Genomic DNA, 19,284 nt, shown 5'->3' with positions numbered 1-19,284 from the left:
CAAGAAAGGTGGTGGGTTACGGCTAATCTTGGACCTGCGAACCTTGAATTGGGCCCTGCTCAAGCTCCCATCCAAGATACTAACGCAGAAATGCATTTTCGAATGCATCCGTCCCCAAGATTAGTTTGCAGCGATCGACATGAAGGACGCGTACTTTCATGTCTCGATTCTTTTTTGACTTTTTCGATTCCTTTCTTCCGGTTTGCGTTTGAGGGACGGGCATATCAGTACAAAGTCCTGCCCTTCGGGCTGTCCCTGTCGCCCCGCGTCTTCACAAAAGTCGCGGAGGCAGCCATTGTTCCACTCAGAGAACGCGGCATTCGTATTCTCAACTATCTCGACGACTGGCTGATTCTGGCTCAGTCTCAAGATCAGTTGTGCGAACACAGGGACATGGTGCTCTTTCACCTCAGCCTGTTGGGCCTTCGGGTCAACTGGGACAAGAGCAAACTCTCCCCTGTGCAGAGGATCTCTTATCTCGGTATGGAGTTGGACTCGGTCAACCAGACAGTGCGACTCAAAGAGGAGCGCGTCCGGTCAGTGTTGAACTGCTTGAGTATAATCAAGAGCAGGACAGCGGTCCCACTGAAACTTTTTCAGAGGCTCCTGGGGCATATGGCATCCACAGCTGCAGTAATGTCGCTCGGATTGCCGCCTCAGCACTGGCTTCACGGTCAAGTCCTGAGATGAGCATGGCAGAGCGGCACGTCACCCCGCACTGCCTCCAAACCTTCAGCCCGTGGTTGGACCCTTCGTTTCTAGTCATTGGGAAAGCATGACCTGGTCGTCAGGTTCCTGAGGGGAGCGAGGAGACTGAATACGCCTCGCCCCCCCTCTATACCCTCTTGGGACCTGTCTCTGGTGCCCTTTATACCACTGCAGTCAGCTGTGTTAAAGATCCTGTCACTAAAGACAGTGCTCCTGACTGCTCTGGCTTCCATCAAGAGGGTAGGGGACCTGCAAGCATTTTCGGTCGACGAATCGTGCCTAGAATTCGTGCCAGCCAACTCTCACGTTTTCCTGAGACCCCGGCCTGGATACTTGCCCAAGGTTCCTACCACTACCTTCAAGGACCAGGAAGTGAACCTGCAAGCGCTGCCTTTGGAGGAGGCAGACCCAGCCCTAGCTTTTCTCTCTCCCGTCCACTCAAAATCTGGAGCTGAATTGAACACAGAGCTTTATAAACACAGAGATCCCAAAATTGAGCTTGCCTTGGTCCGTTCGCCACAGGGTCCCCTCAAGCGCAGTTCCCTAATGATGGCCCTGCTCTGGGATCACTTGGTATGACTCTGTGCACCAATTTTGTGATGGTTTATCTGGTTACAAGCTCCTGATTTGGTGGGCCAGGCCTGACTAAAATGTACAATTAGTGTGTCCCAATTCTGATTATGTTGAAATGAGTATTTCACAGGTACCCAGAAAAGGGATATACACTGATAAAGGAGTTTGAGTGATTAATAATCAATATGACCTGATGAAAAATATTTCTTTCATCTGCAACAATATTGTGAACTTTTATAAATATATGAAAAAAACGTAGGAAAAAATCCAGGTCCAGGCACTCAGTGGATACAAAAAGTGATACAAAAGTCTTTATTAGAGGGCTAAAAAATTAAAAAACACCAACACGTATCGGCCCACTGGCCTTCATCAGGGTGTTAGTGACAAACAAACAGGAGCAATACTTATACAGTGATTGATTTCAGGTGTGCCACTCTGGCACATGTAACACAACTCTTTGGCCACTAGAGGCAAAAGTTAGGTTCATACAAGTAACAGGCAAAATACAATAAAAAAGATCTCTTAGTGGAAAAACAACACTTCAAATATCTAATATTCTCCACACAATATATAAGATCAATACGTGTGAATAGGCTACAGTTACCTCTCATAACTCTAGTGTCATAGACAAGATGATTCAAAACAGCATTAACCAGAAATGGGTACTACATTCGACGACAACAAACTGTACCTATAGAGGCATAAAAAAAAATCACAAAAAAGGTGAGAGATCAAAATCCTCATTAAGACCTGGATGTTTGGTGGCCCTCAGAGAATAGATCCAGTATGTCTCCCTTTGTTTGAGACGTCTAATTATGTCCCCACCCCTGGCATCAAGGCGAATAGCCTCAATGCCCACTACTCTTAAGGTAGAATCCCTCCCATGATTAGCATCCATATAATGTTTAGCCATTGGATAATTGATATTACCAGTCCGGATGGCATACCGATGTTCAGCTAGCCTGTCTCTTAATCTCCTTTTGGTGAGGCCTATGTAAAAACAACCACAGGGACATTCCAAACGATAAACAACATGGGTAGTATTGCAATTTATAAAGCTGTTAACAGTGTAAGTCTTGTTATTAAAAACATCAACAAACATGTCAGTTTTAGTCATATTCTCACAATAATTACAATTACCACAAGGAAAGTTTCCCTTGGGTTGACGCAGCCAGCATTCACGTTTAGGAGCAGGGAGGTAACTCTTTACTAATTTATCTTTAATTGTGGGGGCCCTCTTGAAGCTAATCCCAGGGGGTTCTGTGAATATTTCCCGTAAAGTCGGGTCACATTCAATAATGCTCCAGTTTTTTCTTATAATGTGTTTGATCTGAACAGCCTCCTTGCTGTAATGAGTGACAAAATAGGGTTTCTGAGTTGACACTTTTTTGGGTCTAGACTGGAGCAAGCTCTTCCTTTCAAGTGATTGGGCTCTATCATGAGCTTGAATCAAAGTTTGTGACCGATAACCTCTTTGTCGAAAACGCCGCTGCATAAATGAACTTGTAGACTTTCATGCCTCAAGTTCATTTTCTGACCCTGAAAAAATAAGGATCACATCATCAATATATCTGCCCCACCACAAGACTTTATCTTTAAAAGGAGGCAAGATATGATTCCAAGAGGTTTGAGATTGAACAAATTTCCCTCGTTTGGTTATGATAATGTGGATTTTAAGGATAAATGGGAAGCAATTCTTAACAAATGCTCCCTAGACTTAATCCTCTTGCTAATTGAAGAAGCCAGAAAGCAAAAGTCAGCTGTACAATCTCAGATTGATGAATTGAAATCTGAGCTCATTCAGACAGAATCAGAGGAACACAGGTTGCCTTTTGAAAACAAATTAAAAGAAGATCTTGAAAAACTGTCAACGAAATTGAAGCTAGGCAAAATAACAAAATTCAAGCGAGACCGTAATGACTACAGTAAGTGCTCTATATACGGCTGGGGCAGGGCTGGGCTGGGATGTGATCCTTATTTTTTCAGGGTCAGAAAATGAACTTGTAGACTTTCATGCCTATGTCAACAGCCTGAATGAGAACCTCAAATTTAGTCTGGACTATGACTTACACGCCATAAACTTTCTGGATCTACGGATCTCAAAGGATAATGAGGGATTCTTGCATTCATCTATCTTCAGGAAGGCAACTGATCGCAATACCTTATTACATGCAAACAGCTTTCATCCTCCATGGCTTATTGATAACATACCCTTTGGACAGATCCAGAGACTAAGACGTATGTGTGATTCAGATCAGGATTTTCAAAATCAATCTACGGATATGCAGCGGCGTTTTCGACAAAGAGGTTATCGGTCACAAACTTTGATTCAAGCTCATGATAGAGCCCAATCACTTGAAAGGAAGAGCTTGCTCCAGTCTAGACCCAAAAAAGTGTCAACTCAGAAACCCTATTTTGTCACTCATTACAGCAAGGAGGCTGTTCAGATCAAACACATAATAAGAAAAAACTGGAGCATTATTGAATGTGACCCGACTTTACGGGAAATATTCACAGAACCCCCTGGGATTAGCTTCAAGAGGGCCCCCACAATTAAAGATAAATTAGTAAAGAGTTACCTCCCTGCTCCTAAACGTGAATGCTGGCTGCGTCAACCCAAGGGAAACTTTCCTTGTGGTAATTGTAATTATTGTGAGAATATGACTAAAACTGACATGTTTGTTGATGTTTTTAATAACAAGACTTACACTGTTAACAGCTTTATAAATTGCAATACTACCCATGTTGTTTATCGTTTGGAATGTCCCTGTGGTTGTTTTTACATAGGCCTCACCAAAAGGAGATTAAGGGTGCTTTCACACTAGCACTTTTGGTGCGCACCCGGGTTCGAATGACGTCATAGTTCGGTTCGTTTGGATGATGTGAACGCTGTTTTCCGAACTCGGGTGCGCACCCGCGAACCGTACTCGAGTCCGCTTAAAAAGGTGGTCTGGGGTACGGTTCATGTGTACTCGGGTACGATTCGCTGCTGATATGAACGCAATCGTACCAAATCGCGGAAGTGAACCGCTATTGATGACGTATAATGTGGTGCGTGTCTGCGTGCGTGTGTGTTTAACAACTGTAAAAGGGTCTATACGCTTACCTTGACGAAAACAGGGATTGACGCATGCAAGCAGAGAGATGATTTCTGCTTGCCTCCACAAAAATTGTCTTCGGCGGACATCCCGCTGTCTTTGGAACGGTTTTAATACTTTTGCGGCAGACAGACGCAAGTGTGTTTCTGTATATTTTCTTTGAAAACAAAACCAAAGGTTAAAAAAAAGAAAAAGAAATGTGAAGCGAGCAATTCTATCCATTTTGACGCCTTTTCATAGCAGTTACCAAGCAACACGAGTACGCGCCAGCTGCAGCTTAATGATGCAAGCGTACCACGGTTCGGATGCAAATAATATAATGTGAACACAGTCCATCGGGGGGAGGGGGGAGCAATCGAACTCGGGTTCGGAACAGACAATCGAACCAAGTGTGAAAGCACCCTAAGAGACAGGCTAGCTGAACATCGGTATGCCATCCGGACTGGTAATATCAATTATCCAATGGCTAAACATTATATGGATGCTAATCATGGGAGGGATTCTACCTTAAGAGTAGTGGGCATTGAGGCTATTCGCCTTGATGCCAGGGGTGGGGACATAATTAGACGTCTCAAACAAAGGGAGACATACTGGATCTATTCTCTGAGGGCCACCAAACATCCAGGTCTTAATGAGGATTTTGATCTCTCACCTTTTTTGTGATTTTTTTATGCCTCTATAGGTACAGTTTGTTGTCGTCGAATGTAGTACCCATTTCTGGTTAATGCTGTTTTGAATCATCTTGTCTATGACACTAGAGTTATGAGAGGTAACTGTAGCCTATTCACACGTATTGATCTTATATATTGTGTGGAGAATATTAGATATTTGAAGTGTTGTTTTTCCACTAAGAGATCTTTTTTATTGTATTTTGCCTGTTACTTGTATGAACCTAACTTTTGCCTCTAGTGGCCAAAGAGTTGTGTTACATGTGCCAGAGTGGCACACCTGAAATCAATCACTGTATAAGTATTGCTCCTGTTTGTTTGTCACTAACACCCTGATGAAGGCCAGTGGGCCGATACGCGTTGGTGTTTTTAAATTTTTTAGCCCTCTAATAAAGACTTTTGTATCACTTTTTGTATCCACTGAGTGCCTGGACCTGGATGTTTTCCTACGTTTTTTTCAATTATTACCCTTCCAAGAGCACCGGAGGATACAAGGGATTTCAGCAGCGCTCCAGTTCCCTTTTGTTCAGTTTTATAAATATATGTTTGGTCTTCACATTGTTTTTCACAAAAAGAGTGCATACTTTTAGGGCATGGACTAAATAGTAAAATTGGGATGCAGAAAATGTTTCCTGAGCTAAACAGTGTAGAAACATACCCAGAAAGCCATTGGTCGTGATCACAGGGGTCGTGGTCACAAACTCCAAGATGTCTGGAGACATATGAACTTCATCAGGCATTGTGTACAAACATCTAAAAAACAAAACAAACAACAACAAAAACCAGCTTACCATTGTAATGCTGGAAACTTACGCTGCTATTTTGAACCAATAATTGGAACAAAAGGCAGTTGAAGGATGACGTGTATAATTCAAATATTTATCTGACTCCAATATAATTAATCTGACTCCATTGAAGTTGTTGTTATTCTTTAACCTCTTATTCTTTAAAGGTAAAAGTCTTTCTTAGAACTGATAGTAAAACATAGGATTTAACCTGAACGTTTAGATCAGTGGTTCTCAAACCTGTCCTGGCGTACCCCCAACACTGCACGTTTTCTTTGTCGCCCTAATCAAACACACCTGATTCAACTCATCAGCTCATTATAACATGGGTGAATGAGCTGATGAGTTGAATCAGGTGTGTTTTATTAGGGAGACAAAGAAAACGTGCAGTGTTGGGGGTACGCCAGGACAGGTTTGAGAACCACTGGTTTAGATAACGAAAGTTATAATCACTTTAGCTTTCAACGTAATCAGTGATAAAAGGAAAGATTCCCAAAGCCTTTAAAGCAGGCAAAGTTATTTATTAAGTTACATGTTTAAATATACAGACAGTAGAATGGAACAACATAATGTATAGAAACTTAGTTGTAACAAATAATGCACTGTTGTGCAGAAGAGGCCGTAAAAGCCTTTCTTGTGGTATGAGGTTACGCACCGGTGTGCGGGAGTGGCAGGGTTAAAGCCTTTCTCCTAGATCAAGTTACCTTTCCTTCTTATACCCTGAGCAAAGCATTGTTAAACATGAGTTGAATACCAACACTAAACCGACCGACAGGAAACCAAAAGATGAGGCAAATGGGTAGTGATCAAGAGGGGGAGAAGAACATTAACATATTCTCCTCAATGCATGTTTAACCAATAGTGCCTAGATTGTACATTAGAATACTTTAATATCTCTATTAAGTTCACCACCATTCATTTCAGTTTATAGGCTGTCAGATGAGACCAAACATGGCATAGTTACATATTAGAACACACTAGTAAATAAACAGTATGTAGTTGAAAGCATATGTCCTGTGAAGCAAATGGTACAGACGTGTCATTGAGGTGCAAACGACTCTGTCTCTCCCGATAGAACCATCCTGTGCCTGGAGTGTCCCAAAAGTCCTCAATCAGCATACTGATGAAATCCCTGCACTAGTTAGGCATTAGCATACTGTGATGATGAAGGCCATTGTGCCATGTTTAATTCACATGTATACCTTTAAAAGGCCTTTTAAAGTACTAGGGCAGTAAAGAGTTCTGCCCATATTTGCTCAGCCCTACACCATACCTTTCACTAATGTTCTTTAAAAGTTATGTAAATGTTAAGACAAAACATTCTTAAAAGAATGTTTATGGAACGTTCTTATTAATGTTATTAATAGTTAACATACTTTCTTGTCACTGATGTTGTGATGATGAAGATAAGACCCAAATGCGAAATAGATGAACAGTCTCTTTAATTGAGAAAAAGGTGAGTTTCAACAGAAAAATGTTTCCTCTTCTTAGTAAGACAACAGAAAAGGCACCAACAAGGCTGATGCTCTAATAACAGATAACAGAAAGACTCGTCTTAAGTAGGCAGCAGCAAACAGTCTGGGAAAAGGATCCAGCGGGCACTGTCCTCTGATCTCTCATGAGAATTAGCAGCAAACGGATGAAGAGGCGAATGTCCAGGGAGATCGTCAGCAACCGGCAGGCTGGACAGAGTGCAGAACAAATGGTTACTACTGAACAGATAGAAATAGACCTGTGCCTGGCTGGAAGAATAATCGGTCGTGGACTCGGACAGGACTCGGACAGGACTCGGACAGGACTCGGACAGGGACTCGGACAGGGACTCGGACAGGGACTCGGACAGGGACTCGGACAGGGACTCGGACAGGGACTCGGACAGGGACTCGGACAGGGACTCGGACAGGAGATAAGAAAAAGACTTCTAGCATCAGTAGCGTACGAAATAATCTGGCAAAGAAGCAGGGAAAAAGGGGAACTAAGTAGCAAACGCAATTAGAGAAAACAGAGAACAGGAGGGAAGGAATTAGCGTGATGACAAGTAGTAACTGGAAACAGCTGAAGATAATTAAAGGTGAACTGAGGTAATGTGTGAGTGTGTGTGTGTGTGTGTGGCCAGAAGAGGGAGACAGAGAAAGATACCAGAATGATGACAGATGGTTTGAACAATCAGAAAACTTTCAGAAATAAAGTTTTAATAACATTTTCAAAATGATAGAATGGAATGTTCTTTTAAAGTTCACATAAACCAAGAAAAACTTTCTTAATACATTAAAAAACTGGACGTCTTAAAGGAACAATATGTGAGAATTTTGTATCAAAATATCCAAAAACCACTTGGACAGTCTTATATATTTCTTTCAGTTGTGTACGTACATTATCCAAATTCTTTACAAGAATTTGTAAATTCAGAGAAATTCACAATTTTAAATAGTGCCCGTCCCTTGTCACTTGTCGCCTGTCAATGACGGAATATCTGCGTTATCCCTGGTTTCTGCTTGTACTGCCATAATAACCATAGCGACAGACGTGGACAACTGCGTTACGTCTAGCTCATGCTGTTGTTGTTTTGTTCAAACAATATGGACCATGGCAAGCAGACTTTGGGACAAAAGTAGAAATAAAACGAGGATCAATATCGGCGTGGTGTTTTCGAGATGCCGAGAGCTCCACGTCTGCGACAAACTTCGATTTGACAGAGCTTCACGAGTCATGACTTGACAGGGACGCCAGTCTTGCATGAACTTTACCAGACAGGTGAGAAATGTACATAAAACGAATCAATGTTATATAGCTCAACATGATGAAATGTTAGAATATGATCAGTGTTATTCTAATGTTGATTTAGCTTACTGCTATAGTCTCATATAGTCAACAGACTAACACATAGAATAACATTTTAACTTTCAACACACTCAAGTGCAGTTTAGTATGATAGTGTAGACCAAGTGAAACAGCGCTGTGTTACCTCACAAGTTTAATTCGTCAAATAAAGATTAATTCCGCTTGTCACTGCGTCATCAATCTACGCCTTTGTTATTATAAGAGGATAGCGAAATTTTCATAACTTAATGGAAATGTTAGTAAAACATTCTAAGAATTTGTTTTTGCTAGATGGGAACATCCTTAAAAAGTATAAATCATAAACATAAAACATCTTTAAAACATTATATTTAACATATGACAGAAAACGGCCAAGAAATATTCTACATGAGCAAACGCTTTCAGGAATCAAGCAGCATCAACCTGGTTCTTGAAACTACGCTACTGTTTGTTCAGCTGTTCTCATTAAAATCTGTGATGAAAGATATGCACTAAGCTGATCCCGCTTGATTCCTGTTTTATGGTCATCCATGGTTTTGGAACCACGCAACTGTTTTCTGCTGCTCTCGTCAAAATCTGCGATAAAGGATGCGTACCAGGTTGATGCTGCTTGATTCCTGTATTGTGTTCATCTATGGTAGGATTGAATGTCTACTACTAACTCTGGATTGTAAGCGGAAACTGATAATGTTATCCCTGCTATTCGTCTTGGTTTGTTGGACTCTCCCTGTTGATCAATTTCAATCGGATCCTGTCTGTCTGCCAGCATACTCATACTGTTGTTTTGTTTTAGATATGGCTTTACATTACTCATCATCTGACTTACTACGTTTAAATTCTTCGCACCGATTGCCAGTCGGAGTTTATAATCGCTGCCCTGGGAATTACGCGTCGACCACGGTATGTGCATCGTGGATCACGTCGCTGTTATAGCAGTTTTCAGACAGCTTCCTCTGACAGTCACATTTCAGTCATCTGGTCTACTCACCGCCATCACATGAATGGTCTAAACGACGTAAAACGGGGTGTTAATGTTAACAATCTTAGCGTGTTAAAATATACTGCCAGTGTCCCGTTGGAAAAGACAGAAGTCACCTCTATAAAAACGGGTCTCTTAAATGCACGGTCCATATCGTACAAGTCTTTTATTTTGAATGACTTTTTAACACGCGTTCACTGGACTTTTTGTTTATTACTGAGACTTGGTTGAATCCTGGCGATCAGATGGCGTTGGGTGAATTGACACCACCAGGCTATGACTTTTTGAATTCTCCTTGGACCGCAAGACGAGGAGGTGGTGTTGCCATTGTTTTCCGAGACACTTTTAAATGGGAAGGGACCACACTGAAGGTGTTCAAGACACCTGTGAACAATGAGATGGCGGGTGCATGTGGCAGGAATGCACCCAGTGCTTTGAGTAAATCTCGAATTAAACCAGTAATATACACGACTACTGATGGACAGGTAATAGTGGAGGATGTATTTTTAAACTTTCTCGCTATTAAGATGAAGACTTTGAACCAGGATGACATCATTTTATTGGCTGTGAATCACTTTGGGACGGAATGGATTGAGAACTCTAAAAAAGTTCTCTTTGATCTCTGCCCTAGTTCCTCTCAACGCTGTGTGGCACATAAGGGTCCGCAAAAAGATGTGAACAATGTCAAGAGCTGTTTAAAACTGCTTAATGAAGCAGGTGAAAACATACCTCGTTTTGTGTCACACTACCTAGACGATCTAACACCGGTTACTTTCAATAGCCTTGATATTTCCTGCCTGATTGGGAAAATTGAGCATTTAAGCTTGGATATCTCTGATATGAGACAGGCCATGTCTATGCAGACTACTATCTGTGAAGATCTTCGGCTTGCCACGGCAGGGATAAACCAACGAGTATGTGTGATTGAACAATCTGAACCTGGCGGAGGGGGGGACGCGCCCTTCTCCCGGTGTGACATGGAGCCGACCCGGAGTGGACTCCGGGAGGTGCGTCGTGTGTCCTCGGATTGTGGATGGCCTGAGCTGGGCAGAGCGAGTGGTGTGACGGCGACTGCCACCCGGTTTGGAGAGGAGGAGGCCCCGACTCAGAGTGGGCTGAGGGCTGTGCCGTTGACTGGGACGTTGGATCTGGATGTCGCTGTAGTGGATAGTGTGACGGAGGTAAAATCGTGTCGCCTGCATGGAGCCGTGTGGTGAAGGAGGGTCGCCGGCTGAAACATGTGAGTGAGGACGCGAATGCACAACCAAGACCTCGTCTAAATCAATCAAGAGGCAAGAAGCCATACGGTATTGTTGGAACTTGCCCTGAGGGGAATATACAAGCTGTGAAAACAAAGCGGGTGAGTGTTTTTGCCACAAAGTTTTTGCCTGATCTTGACGCTGAGACACTGACTAATTATTTGAAGGAAAAATTCCATCATGATGTTACTTGCCAAAAGATGGACACTGCTCAGAATCGATATAGCTCCTTTAAAGTAACGGTTGAATGTGATAAGGTGGAAGATGTATATGAGCCACAGATTTGGCCTCATGGAGTATTTGTACGTCGATTTTTTGAGCCACGCAAACCCAGGGCAAATGCAGGCCCAGTGGATGTAGTAACAACTAGTAGCTTAAGAAGGGTGTCGGCATCTGAGGCGCTTGCGTCTACGGCTTTGAAGTCATGAGAATGAACGATGTATCTTAGAGTTCTGTCATATAACTCCAGAGGGCTGCGCTTGGGTCGGAATATGAGTGTAAAAGCACAACGGATTGTTATTGACAAACTCTTGGAGAAAGCGGACATTCTATGTTTACAACCCATACAGAAATGTAATATATGTCAATATATGTAAATTACATATATAATGTTAGTGCCCATGTATGTCTGCTGCATATATGAGAATATATGCAAAATTCATATATGTAAAACACAAATACATATATGAAACATATATTTCAAAATATATCAAAAATGGCCGTTTTCATGTAAGTGCCATATATTTTCCCGTATATGCACATAAATGTGAAATATATGTAAGACGCATATATGTATACATGCATATATGACGCATATATGTATACATGCATATATGACGCATATATGTATACATGCATATATGACGCATATATGTATACATGCATATATGACGCATATATGTATACATGCATATATGACGCATATATGTATACATGCATATATGACGCATATATGTATACATGCATATATGACGCATATATGTATACATGCATATATGACGCATATATGTATACATGCATATATGACGCATATATTTATACATGCATATATGTACTTATTTCAATAGTACATACTTTAACATATATTAGGGGTACAAATCTTATATCTGAATGCCTTGAAATTAAATGACTATAGTTGGAGATTTTGTCTATTGTGTGAATACCAAATATAGTATTTTAATATAGTAATACCAAATATAGTATTTCTTTGTCATTTTTGACAAATACATCCACAAAGTACCATAACCATATGCCACAGCTTTAAAAATGCATCAGTATCACATGTACACTGTAAAACTTTTCACTGTAAATTTACAGTTAAATACTGGCAGCTGGGTTGCCATCCACATACTGTATTTTTACAACACTACTACAGTAAACAGCATTTGCAGTACTCCACTGTAATTACCAAATACAGTATATACCACATTTTACATTATTAAACTTGTCGACAGCAATAAATTGTATTTTTACAGGGAATACTGCTTTTATTATTACATAATTCAAATATTATACTTTAAGGTTTCATAAGAGTAGTCACACTAGGAAAAAGAAAACAAAATTTTCTGGGTTTTAAAACATTTATTTAGTTAAATTGCCTTCTGTGAACATGTTGGCTGAATTACTTTTTAAACATAAAATGCAATTTTAACACTTAACAACAAACAGGTAACAGTTAGCACTTAATTAAAGGAATAGTTCACCCAAAAATTTTAATTAGCACATGATTTACTCACCCTCAAGTCATCCTAGGTGTATCTGACATTCTTCTTTCAGACGAATACAATCAGAGTTCTATTAAAAAATGTCCTGGCTCTTCCAAGCTTTATAACGACAGTGAAATGCTGTTTCTTTTTTGAAGTCCATAAAAGTGCAAACGAAATCCCATTCAAAGTCTGCAAGGTTTCGCAGAAGTGAGGACACCTGTAGGCTTACAGTGGTGTTCGTTTTGCACAACTTGGCCAGTTTTCTTTGAAGTTACTTGTCCTTTCTTTGTTTTTGATCCACGTTCAGGATTGATGTCAAGAAAGCGTCTAAAAGGCAGAAAAAAAACACAATTAAATATTATTAACTGAGTGTATATATTTTGACAAAGAGAGACAGCACAAAAGCTGTCTAAAACTGAACAACATAAAAAAAAAATGCAATATAGGATGTTGTGAAAAAAAAAAAAAATGCAATGTTGGATGTTGTGATCAATAACTGATATTTTTTCCGCCCTGGTAAAATACATCAACTCAATGTGTCTGTTTACATGCGCACTGTCAACTAACTAAATTTTTGGAAGTGGGGTTGCCAGATTTAAAGTTTTAATCTTTTCATCTTCGGGACACAAATGAAGATATTTTTGATGAAATCTGATAGTTTTGTCCTTCCATTGATATCAATATCATTGCAACTGTCAAAGCCCAGAAAAGTGGTAAAAACATTGGTAAATCTATAGCTACAGTGGTTCAACCTAAATATTATGATGCAGGGTTTCTGCACATTTTTTAAAGTCAAATTTAAGGCTTTTTAAGACCCGAAGAAATCAAAATTAATACCATGCATTAGGGGTGTGCAATATTGACAAAATATGTCTCGATCGATATTTTCAAAGTTTTCTTGATAATAATTAGATAACATTTTACTGATTGTGTTTCTGTGCTTGGTGCCATGGCTTGTTTAGGCCTGTTGACAACTGACTGACAAAGATATTCATATTTTTCATATTCTATGCAGTGGTCAGTTTACAGCAGTGACAGAAATTAACATTTTTTATTAAGGGGTAATATTTGCCACCTTAAATTGATTTCAAGGGGCATTTTCACCTATATATGGACATTTGTAGATGTTTCAACAAGATCTTTCACATCTACTGCAGTCAGATTCACCCGTGTTCACTCTGAAGGAATCACTCACATGGCTGGGCACTTGTATGACACATCAAGGATGTTAAGAGGCTAAAAGCAGGTTTAAAACTTGAAGTCAACAGGGTGCAAATTTTAAAAAGAGGATAACACGGTGTAGGCAACATCGATTTTTGTCGTTGTTCTCTGTACTGACAGCACTCCAAATTTACAAAAAAATGCACTAGTTACATGGATTATTTAAACAATGTTTTTACTAGCTTTCTGGGCCTTAAAAGTTGCAAAGACGTTGCTGTCTATGGGTGGTTCAGAAACCTCTCAGATTTCATCAAAAATATCTTAATTTGTGTTCTGAAGATGAACGAAGGTCTTACAGGTTTGGAACGACATGAGGGTGAGTAATTAATGACAGAATTTTCACTAATCCTTCAACTGAAAACAACTTGCACTGACATATCTTAAAATATATGACTGCCACTGTTTTATCTCAAGATGCACACCAGTAATTTTTTTTTTTTTTTTTAATGATACATTATTATAAAATCTGCTTAAATACCCTAATTTTATTAAGGCCTAGACCTGGCTTAAGCTAAGCCCTGTATGGAAACCAGGGCCATATTGTTCATACCAGTAGTCAACATAATAAATACTGTCAAGTCAAGGTTAGTGACACAATTCAGTCTAATATATGTATATATATATATATATATATATATATATATATATATATATATATATATATATATATATATATATATATATATATATATATATATATATTAGGGCTGTAACGATTCCTCGATTAAAGTCGAATACTCGATTTTAAAAAATCCTCGATTGCAATTTACCCGTGTCGAGTAACCGGCAAAATACCGGAAGTGGCGCATTCCACAGACGAGAGTCCATGAACCGCATTATTACACAGTTTTCTAAGGCTACGCGATATATTTAACTGTTTACAATCATGATATTGTGAAATCACAAAGGCTAAGATTAAGTTAAATAAATATATGCGCTGTTTTTTTTTCTCCCACAGAGAAGCATGACGGTTTAATTATTTACATGCGTGCAGATTGTGTTAAAAGTACCTCAGCTCTGTTCACAGTAAACGCTGCTCCACACATACTCAGTCTCTGCATGTGCTGTTTGTTTAAGTTTCCAATAATGTGCATTTGGGAACGCAAAACCCCGGACACGTGTTTCATAGTAACTTACTGTCATCATTTATGCGTGGAGCGTCTCGGGTTTCTCAAACTCCATCTCTGCGTGCTGTGAGTTTGTGTGGCTTATATAACATTCATCTGCACGCATGCTGCACCGTTTCACAAGATTCGTAACGCAGCTCATTTATAAATCTTCGCCAACACAGGAGAATACATAAGTATGTTTCTGAATATATTCAGAAATATATTCGCAATCGCATATATTCTCATGTGCGAATTGTTGTTCATCGCGATTTCAAAATAAAAGTTTAACCCTTGCACTGCTTGCATGTTTTGACGTGCACATGTTCTTTTCAAGAAATTACGGCAGCTGTTGCATTTCTATCGTACAGAAGTGACCAAATATGAAAGATTAAGTTGACATTTGAATTAAATGTTATGTTCATTAGTTATCATATTTACATGGTGTATTTTAACAGCGTTGTTCAATAAAACCCATATGATTACTTCAATACTTTATTTGAACCAATAATTATTGCTTGTTATTATTTGGGTAACACTACAATAAGGCTCATTAGTTAACATGAATGTATTAATCAACATGAACTAACAATGAACAATAACTACATTTGTAACTAACATTTGTTCATAAAAATACAGCTGTTCATTGTTTGTTCATGTTAGTTCATTACATTAATGTTAACAAATACAACCTTTAATTTTAATAATGTATTAGTAAATGTTGAAATTAACATGAACTAAGACTAATAAATGCTGTAGAAATAAATATTGTTCATTCTTAGTAACTAATGAACCATATTGTAAAGTGTTACCTATTTGTCTTTAAGTAATTTTAAAGGCTGTTGTTCACTTGGATCTATTTTTATTACCACAATTTTTTATCCGATTACTCGATTAATCGATGGAATAATCCGTAGAATACTCGATTACTAAAATAATCGATAGCTACAGCCCTAATATATATATATATATATATATATATATATATATATATATATATATATATATACAGTGTTGGGGAGTAGTTAACTACAAGTAGCGACGCTACTAACTTAACTACATTTTTCAGTAGCTTGGCAGTAGCTCAGTTGCTTTTTAAACAGTGTAGCTTTTCCAGTAGCTAACTACTTTTTGCAGCAAGTAGTGGTGTAGCGCGAGCAAAAGCTACATTGCGTTTTGTTGTCGAGCCAGCGCGAATCAGCGCGATGCAAGGATATTCTTCTTCTTGTTAGATTACAAACATTTTTTTTGCCATTACCGCCACCTGTTGTTTAATCACGCATCTTGCGGCTAACGGTTCACTGACGTACAGAAGTGGGTTGACACACCCATATTATCCATGATAGAGCAAGACGATATTTGAGTGTTGTGTGTAATAAAACAATACTCTTTGAAATCATAATTGTATTGCATTGTTTTAAACACTAAATATTTTACTTAAAACATTCCTCAGACACTTATTCAGTTATTTATAATATACGTTGTTCAAAAAAATCAAAAGTAGTTTCAATGTAGCTAGCTACTTTTTGATAGTAACTTGTAGTGTAGCTAACTACTTTTCCAAAAGGGTAGCTTGACTGTAGTTTAACTACTTTAACTTACGAGTAGCTTGTAGCTTGTCAAACTACAGTTTCAGAGTAGCTTCCCCAACACTGTATATATATATATGAAGAGTTCAGATGCAAAAGCCTCTAAGTGCCATCTGAAAATTTCTTCTAGAATGGTCATTTTTATCAAGCTTGTATATTTAAGTTGAGTAATTTCTCTTAAATGACAATTAATAGGTAATTTTCATTGCTATTTAAGTGAAAATACTGAACTTAAATATACGAGCTTAATAAAAATGATCATTCTAGAAGAAAATTTCAGATGGCACTTAGAGGCTTTTGCATCTGAACTCTTCATATATATATATATATATATATATATATATATATATATATATATATATATATATGAGAATGGCAAATATGCCAATGACTAACCTCTGAACAAACTCAAGGTGCTGCCTCTTCCTGGTACTGCAAGCTGAAGTTATAGGAGGAGGCAAACAGCGCTGCCAGGCCAGTGATGAAGAGGCTGTGATCCTTCACACACACCTTGACCTTCCAAACTTAATATCCAGCACTGGTTGCTTAGAGATTGACCTGTAATGGAATAAAAAAAAAAATAAAGAATAAATAAATAATATTAATAATTAAAATAACTACTGTGGGTTCCACTGTGGTTCGATGTAGTTGTCTATTCATAGTTCTATGAATTACATTTTTCAACTAAAAATTAAAATTGGTTAGAATGCTAAAATGCACTGGCATATAATTTTGTTTGTTTTAAGCATAAACTCACTTAATTTTGACTTGTTCTTTAAGAAAACAAGACAATTTTTACGTGTCTATTAAATGCTTCTTCATGTAAGAATTGTAGAAAACACTTATTAAGAAAAACATATTTTGCAGTGGGGTGAGTAAATGATGGCTTTTCATTTTAGGTTTCATCTACCCCTTTAATGTTTACATACCAGGAAATAAGTCGTGGACTTTCTGGCAAATGTAGATTGCTGGACATCAGCGATGCAAATTCCTGAAACAATTTTTAAAAAGGACAGCACAACCTTGATCAACAGAACCAAAACATAAAACATATTACAAATTAATGAGATTTGCTGAATAATCTCTACTTATCTGCTTGAAGGATAACACCGTCTAACTTCTTTGAATTAGGGAGTAGTTGTAGGACCATGGGATGGCAATCAGGAATAGGCCTACTACATTTGAAAACAGCATTAGGAACATGGATTTTCATGTGCTAGCAAAATTCTGACAACGATTCAAAAGCACGATCACAGAACTGACAGAATTTGACAGCATTTTTTTTTTTTACCACATAGACTATAACTGTAACACTACTTAAAAGCACTTACATTAACAATGGCCATCAGATTACAAAGCCTAAAACGAAAAAAATATATATCAAATGCACGTCATGCAAATAGCATGGTAAAGGTTGCCTATTATATGAAATGTCGAAGTTAACGTTACTTGGTAAACAGGTGGAACAGAGTCAGTGAATTGCTTGCGCGGCCACGTTAAACCGCGTTCGCAAAATCAAACCAAATACGTGAAAACAATCACACAAAACGCAAAAAAAAAAAAATTATATATTGGCTTACCGTATCACTCAGTTGAACAATTCTCCATCTTCTCAAACTCTAAATCCCACTTATCGTCACGCGCAGGTTAGATTATTCAATGACAAATTCTTCCATCCGTCTTCAGGTAGCTGCTACCGTTAACGTCGTCCATTTTCTGCTGCGTCACAGGCAACTAATGTTTGAAACACGAACCGAACCGAACCTCAAAAAAGCTTTAAAATTGCTCACAGATTCGCAGACATTGTTTATCTTGATAACAGGAATGATTATTTTGTTCAGTTGAATCCCGCTGACAAAACGAGTTTGCCTGTTGTAGCTGCCTAACGTTACTGTCTGCTGCTGCTCGCATGACGCGTAACATTTGAACTGAATTGAGCGCGAAAGAAATCAATCCCACAATGCAATGACTTTTCAGTCAGTATGATGGTAACGAATTTATCAGGACGAAAACAGAAATGTGCTGTATATTTACAGCTGTTCTGTAAAAGATACATCTTAATACTGTATTATGGAAATACAGTACAATTCTGTAAGAAATTCGTTGTAAATTTACAGTAAAGGGTTACAGTGTATGTTTACATACATTTATTAAATATGTTGAAAACAAATATGTATGTCACATATTTATAATTAATGCTGTCCATATATGCGAGAAACCAATACTATAGGCTACTGTAATATATGCAGATATATGGTATCATATATGGATGAACTCAAATATTTTCTTTACATGTTTGGACACATACATGTTCATATATGTTGCAGGCATATATTGTGATCTCAGATAAGTCAAATATATGTATAGATATATGTTGCAGTCATATATTGTGTTCTCAGATAAGTCAAATATATGTATAGATATATGTTGCAGGCATATATTGTGTTCTCAGATAAGTCAAATATATGTAGATATATGTTGCAGTCATATATTGTGTTCTCAGATAAGTCAAATATATGTATAGATATATGTTGCAGTCATATATTGTGTTCTCAGATAAGTCAAATATATGTATAGATATATGTTGCAGGCATATATTGTGTTCTCAGATAAGTCAAATATATGTAGATATATGTTGCAGTCATATATTGTGTTCTCAGATAAGTCAAATATATGTATAGATATATGTTGCAGTCATATATTGTGTTCTCAAATAAGTCAAATATATGTATAGATATATGTTGCAGGCATATATTGTGTTCTCAGATAAGT

The 19,284-nt window shown here is 38.3% G+C and overlaps 1 protein-coding gene and 1 long non-coding RNA gene across 3 annotated transcripts in view; one reads left to right on the top strand and one right to left on the bottom strand.

Annotated features, from left to right (window-relative positions):
- The window catches only part of LOC311298600 (nectin 1a), a 70,019-nt gene that overhangs the window by 16,722 nt on the left and 34,013 nt on the right, over window positions 1–19,284 (top strand). The gene's annotated exons all lie outside the window — the stretch shown is intronic.
- LOC311298996 lies at window positions 12,452–18,424 on the bottom strand. Its single transcript, XR_014629025.1, has 5 exons — window positions 18,093–18,424; window positions 17,844–17,871; window positions 17,442–17,687; window positions 16,909–17,070; window positions 12,452–12,923 (listed from the first exon to the last, which is right to left on the bottom strand). It is a non-coding gene; the product is annotated as an uncharacterized lncRNA (long non-coding RNA).

The sequence above is a fragment of the Rutilus rutilus genome, assembly GCF_951802725.1.
Source record: "Rutilus rutilus genome assembly, chromosome: 10".
In the NCBI taxonomy this organism is placed as follows: Eukaryota; Metazoa; Chordata; class Actinopteri; order Cypriniformes; family Leuciscidae; genus Rutilus; species Rutilus rutilus.
The sequence above is the reverse complement of the archived record's forward strand: the minus strand, read 5'-3'. Positions and strand labels throughout refer to the sequence as shown.